We start from the raw sequence: 6,765 nt of genomic DNA, 5'->3' as shown, positions 1-6,765 counted from the left end.
AATTGAGCTTCATTCGAATCAAGCCATTCTGTTCAATAAAAGATACTACTGAGACAGTGAAAATGCAAACTCCTGCCAAGACCACGCAGACGCCCACCAACAGCCACTGCTATCATTCATCCAAGCGAAGGTCATCAGCGGATGCAAAACATTGAACCAGACACTCATGCGGTCGTCACGTCTCTCCCCACAGATCACTTACCTGTGACAAAGCAGGAAAGGAGCCTCGAATATGTGGGAAATAGGTCAGATGACGCCTTAATCAAGTGATCAAATGTAACATCACCAAGAAGAAACCGTGAGAGGAGAGGAAATACTTGAGTAGGTACTTCACAAAAGAGGGTGTGTAAATGACCGAGAAATATGTGAAAAGCCAATCTATATCATTAATTACGAGGTAAATAAAAATTAAAAATTAAAAACATGATGAAGTACCACTACATACCAAGAGCAGCAATGGCTTAAAAATGAAAAAGGCTGACAATACCGGGTGTTGGTGAGGATTGGGGCAACTAGAACTCTCTCCAAAATCACTGGCTGGATGTTAACTGAAACAGCTGCTTGTAAAAACTGCTTAGCATTATCCACTATGGCCAAACATGGGCCAGTCTTTTAATCCAGCAATTTCACTGCTAGATGAGTATCCCACAGACATGAGTATACACGAGCCGTATGAAATATGTATTAGAAAGTTCAGGGTAGCTTTATTCATAATAGTAAAACTGAAAATGACCTAAAGATCTTACAGCAGAAGAATAAAAACTCAGTTTTTTTTTTAAGATTTTATTATTCATTTGACAGAGAGAGAGAGTGAGAGAGGAAACACAAGCTGTGGGAGTGGGAGAGGGAGAAGCAGGCTCCCCACTGGGCAGGGAGCCCGATGTGGGCAACTCGATCCCAGGCGCCTGTAATATGTTTACTTCATACCTCAATTAAGAAGAAGAAAAAAAAGAATACAGAAGGTAACTGGAAGGGAATCCTACTTTCCAAAAATGGGAGAGTTTGAACATCCAAACAATTCTGACTGAGATGTGTTGAAACATCTTAAATAAAAATTCATGAATTTATAGCAATTCTAACAATATTCATCGGTCACTGTGTTATTATTCTGAAAATCGATGAAGGGAAGGAATCAAGCATTTCTTTCATTTTTTAAAAAAAGATTTTATCCATCATTTCGTGGACGCCAGGTCAGCGAGAGCGTCTGCGGGAGCCGGGCGGGGAGGGGAGCGGGAAGCCGGAAGACCCATCTGAGGGTGTGTGGATTTGAGCGTCCGCTTTCCAACCCAAGATCTCGAAATGCATCGTGACTCCTGTCCATTGGACTGTAAGGTTTATGTAGGTAATCTTGGAAACAATGGTAACAAGACTGAATTGGAACGAGCTTTTGGCTATTATGGACCACTCCGAAGTGTGTAGGTTGCTAGAAACCCTCCCGGCTTTGCTTTTGTTGAATTTGAAGATCCCCGCAGCCGATGCTGTTGGAGAACTAGATGGGAGAATGTTATGTAGCCGCCGAGTTAGAGTGGAACTCTCGAATGGTGAAAAGAGAAGTCGAAATCGTGGCCCACCACCGTCTTGGGGTCGTCGCCCTCGAGATGATTATCGGAGAAGGGGTTCTCACCTCGCCGCAGATCTCCAAGACGGGGAAGCTTCTCCCGCAGCCGGAGCAGGTCCCTTTCTAGAGACAGGAGGAGAGAAAGATCACTGTCTCGGGGAAAGACATCACAAGCCTTCCGGATCCTTCTCTAGGTCTCCTAGCTGATCTAGGTCAAATGAAAGGAAATAGAAGACCAGTTTGCAAGAGGAGCGGTGTACAGGAAATAACTTCATTTGACAGGAGTATGTACAGAAAATTCAGGTTTTGCTTGAGACTTCATAAGCTTGGTGCATTTTTAAGATGTTTTAGCTGTTCACATTTGTTTGTCTCTTGGAACAGCGACAAAGATGTAATTCTCTATGATTTGAATGGATCATATGAGGCATGTAATATCAAGAATTGTTACTTTACAATGTTCCCTTAAGCAAAATTGAATTTGGTTTGAAGTTTAGTCTCACATAGACTGATAATAAACCTCTAACTCCTGCCCAGCTAAAGCTTGACATTTAATATTATGAAAACTGGCAAAAATTGAACTAAGTCTTTCCATAGCTGGCATAATGGTATGCAGCTGTAGTTGAAGAAGCAGTCTTTAAAAGCTGGTGTGAACACAAGCCAGCAGGTGAAAATTAAGCTGCACTGTTAAACTAGATTAGAGGTTAAAAAAAAAAAAAAGAACCAACTATTCTTCATACTAGGCAGGGGTGTCCAGTTGGTGTAGAATTGGAAGTTGCAAGAAAGTTAGTTTGCCTTTGCTTTAGGTCGTAAGTTCCTTGTGTGATTGCTGTATATGAACACACAGCTCTTTGTAACATTCTCTCTTTGGTAATTTGAAACTATTCAAGATACCAGTGTCCTGCCAGTTTAAGGGTACATTGTAGAGCTGAACTTTGAGTTACTGTGCAAGATTTATTTTTTTTCATGCTGTCATTTGTAATATGTTTGTGAGAATCCTTGGGATTAAAGTTTTGGTTACAAAAAAAATAAAAAAAGATTTTATTTATGGGGGTGCAGAGAGCAGAGGGAGAGGGACGAGGCGACTCCCACTGAGGGCTGAGCAGGACACAGGGCTCAATCTTAAGACCCTGAGATCATGACTTGAGCTGAAAACGAGTCAGATGCTCAACTGATGGAGCCACCCAGGTGCCCCTCTTTCATTTTTTTCTTACCAACAATATTCCATAGTTGATAAATCCCAGCATAATAATTGCAGGAGGCACAACAGAATTCGAACCTTGCTGCTTTGCAATGCTAGTGAAATAATGATTATCAATGCCCGCCAATCGGGTGAAAGTTTGATGAGACACTTTGTTGTGGGGAAATCGCACTGACCCCACCTTGACCCAAAGACCGAACTGAACATCACTACAGGTGGGAGAGTCTGATGCTCTGCACCTCATGGTGTGATATGATATGGAATACAGAGCGCCAGCTACAAAGCATTCTCGTGCGAAGAATTGCCCTGAATGTAGTCAAGCATCTAGGTCTACCTATTCATGCACAGGAAACCGGGGGAATAGAGGAAAGTGTTAAATGACATATCGAGGATGCAATCAACCAGATCCAGAATATGGGTGATTCTGTAGGAAAGGAGATGTGATTTCATCAACAAATAAATGGCATGAAAATAAAGGTAGAAGGATTTGTTATAGATTAAGAGACTTACAAGTTTTATCAACAAATAATGCATATTGTTTGGATGCTGATTTAAACTGAACTATGAAAAGATAGCATGAAGCCAATACTGAAACTTGAATGTGAACTGGATATGACATTATGTTAAGGAATTATTGTTCATATTAATTGTGGAGAGACTTTGGGGCTTAAGATTTTTTTTTTTTTTTTTAAGTAGGCTCCGTGCCCGGTGTGGAGCCCGACGCGGGGCTTGAACTCACAACCCTGAGATCAAGAATCTGACACTTAACTGACTGAACCACCCAGGCACCCTGGGGCTTAAGATATTTTTCGAAAAGAGGCGCCTGGGTGGTTCAGTCGGTTGGGTGTCTGACTCGATTTTGCCTCAGGTCATGATCTTGGGGTCATGGGATTGAGCCCTGCATGGGGCTCTGTGCTCAGTGGGGAGTTTACTTGAGATTCTCTCCCTCTTCCTCTTCCTTTGCCCCTCCCCCTGCTCGTGTGCTCTCTCTCTCTCAAACAAATAACAAAGAAAGAAATAAATCTTTTTTAAAAAGATTTTAAAAATTCCTTATTGATGCAGGAGCCAGTGTGAAAGAATCCCACTGGCTAAATATGGAACAATTTGAATATCAGCATAAATAATGCTAGTAAAAGCTCATAAGCCATTGAATCAAATAAAAATACACGAGTCCAGACTGATACCGATAATGTATACACTATGTGTATGCATGGATTCAGGGCTGCGCAACATCAGGTCAGCTACTTATTTTCAACTGGTTTTGTAATGTTCTTCTAGCTTTTCTGTAAGTTTGTTGTTTCCTGATTCTGTCCATTGAAAAGGCTTAGAAACACTGATATCCCAGTAACAATGAGGACATTCAGATCCTGAAGTCTAGATATCCCCAGCATTGAGACAAGCTGACACTGTGTCCCTTTGGGGTGCTGCAAAAGCACCAAAGAAGTATGCAACAATGCTGGACTAGTTTTCTGTGGCTGTGTAACAAAGTACCACACATTTAGCGGCTTAAGGCAATACCCACCTGTTAGTTAGCTCAGCAGTCGAAGGCCCAGCTTGCCTGGGTGCTCTGTTCAGGACATTAGGAGACTGAAATCAAGGTGTGAACCAGGCTGAGATTTTGTCTGGTGCCTCTGGGGAAAATCTGCTTCTAAACTCTAGTAATTCAAATCATTGTGTCCCCCCATTTCTGATTTAAAGCTCTCATGTGATGAGGTCAGGCCCACTTGGATGATCTCTATCTTAAAGCCCAGTGATTTGGCACCTTAATTACATCTGCAAAATCCCTGTTGCCGTATAAGAAAGGAGTGATAGCTCATCATAGTCGCGAATTCTGCTCATGCTCAAAGGGAGGGAATTACACAAGGGCAAGGGTCGCTGAGAGATCCTGCCAGAATCACCAATGTAGTGTAACTCACCAAAAATGTTTAACCTGAATCCAGTCCTGAGTATATCATCAGACAGATCCAGATTATGTGACATTCTACATGACCACTGACTTGAACTCTTCAAAGATGTCAATGTCATGAAAGGTTAAAAAAAAAGGTGAGGTGACTCTTCTAGATTCAAGGAAATTAAAGAGATTTAACAGCCAAATGCAATACATAATCATCAGTTGGGTCCCTATTGAGACATTTTGGAAACAAATTTAAATTAAATATGCCCCAAATATTAGCTAATATTATAATAGTGTAAAATTTCTTGGGTGTGATAATGGTGTATGGTTATGTAGGAGAATGTCTTTGTTCTCTGGGAACAAATGCTGGAAAATTTAGGGGCAAAAGTTATTATGTCTGCCACTTCCAAATGATTCAGCAAGAATTCAGCATGTGGCTGTCCAGTTTCCCCAACACCATTTACTGAAGAGACGGTCTTTTCCTCATTGTATATTCTTGCCTCCTTTGTCATAGATGGACAACATAGTCGTGGGTTTATTTCTGTGATTGGTGTGTCTGTTTTTGTGCCAGCACCATACTGTTTTGTTTACTACAGCTTTGTAGTATAGCTTGAAATCTGGGATTATGAGACCTCCAGCTTTGCTCTTCTTTCTCAAGATTGCCTAACCCATTTGGAGTCTTTTGTGGTTCCATACAAATTTTAGTATTATTTGTTCTACTTTTATGAAAGTAGAATGAAAAATGCTGTTGGTATTTTGATAGGGATTGCATTGAATAAGATATTGGTCTTAATGAGCTTGATGGATGTGTAATGGGCTGATAATGTATGTTAGCGTTGGAGAAACCTGGTAAATAACTTTCTCTTCCCAGCCCGAACTGGGCTAATTGAGGGATCAGGCATGGAGTCAGACAGGTGGAGGTCGCAATGATCAGCTCTCTGCTGAGGGCCGGATGTGTGGCCACAGGTGGGCTTGCTGATCCTTAACCCCTGAGTTAGACAGGTGTTGCCATCCGGGCACTGACACAGTTAGACATGGCGGAGAGCAGAGCAGAACCAACTCTGTGCATGGACATCTGCAAAGAGAGGGGAAGACCCGTTCCTTCTCCTGACTCACCAGTCAGGTAAGCATTCTCCTCTGCTGGGAGGGAGGTGGGAAAGGAGGCCAGGAGTGGTGCTCTGGGGAGCCCTCTCCACACGGAAGCTTCAGAGCATGGGCAAGAGGTGCTTCCCTGATGACGTGGAGCAAGGTGGGTACAGCGTCTTGTGGGGCACCTGGGAGCACCAACCCGGTGGTTCCAGGAAGCCCGAGGTAAGTTTTGAGGTGAGTTTTATTCAGGCAAGAAGAAACAGAAGGGACCTTTTCTCAGAAGGAAGAATATGGATGTAATCATGAAGGCATGAAATAACTTTGTGAGCTTGGGAACTGGAAGCATTTTGATATTATTAAATGCCAGAGAGGAAGGGGTGGCATTGTACTTGGGGGTCAGGTTATGGAGGGTGGTGTACACCCACTGGGGAGCAAATAACAGTCTAGATTCCCCTGTTAAATGAGGAGGGGTAATCAGAGGGAGAAGGCAGGCCTTGCGCTGATACTTTTAATATACTCCAGCTTACTGCTTGTACCTAGCTGATGCTCAATAAATGATCAGTGTACTGAAATAATTTAGCACCTTGACATGAGGGTTTCTGGTGAGTGCTAGAGATACCCAGCAGGCAGACAGTCTCTGATCCCGTTCTCTCTGGTTTTTCTCTTGAAGCAGTCTTCTCTACCAGCGGTCCTCAATGGGTGGTCTGGGAGCAGCAATGTCACCTGCAAGCCTGCTGGAAACGCAGAATCTCAAACTCTCCTTACACCTACTGAATCAGAAACTGTGGATTGGGCCAGCAGTCTGTGCCTCAACAAAACCCTCAGGTGGTTCTGATGCACGCTACAGTTTGAGAGCCTCTGGTTTCTAAATATGCCCCCTCAAGTAGCAGCACACTGAGATAGCCCTGAGAAGCTATCTGTTATCTGTACATTTTCTATTGATAGTCATTAGGCTTTTGGGCACCAAGTAGTGGACTGTTCTGAGATTTTTTTTTTTAAAGAATTTTATTATTTATTTAGGGGGGA

General features: G+C 42.6%; 1 pseudogene; it reads left to right on the top strand.

Annotated features, from left to right (window-relative positions):
* The first annotated feature begins 1,185 nt into the window (after nucleotides 1-1,185).
* On the top strand, nucleotides 1,186-2,278 carry LOC112828670 (serine/arginine-rich splicing factor 3 pseudogene; annotated as a pseudogene).
* Nucleotides 2,279-6,765: the final 4,487 nt, after the last annotated feature.

This window comes from Callorhinus ursinus, unplaced genomic scaffold, assembly GCF_003265705.2.
Source record: "Callorhinus ursinus isolate GAN/ISIS: 27379988/994484 unplaced genomic scaffold, GSC_fseal_2.0 scaffold13, whole genome shotgun sequence".
Taxonomy (NCBI): domain Eukaryota; kingdom Metazoa; phylum Chordata; class Mammalia; order Carnivora; family Otariidae; genus Callorhinus; species Callorhinus ursinus.
Note: the sequence above shows the minus strand (reverse complement) of the source record. Positions and strands in the feature narration are given on the sequence as shown.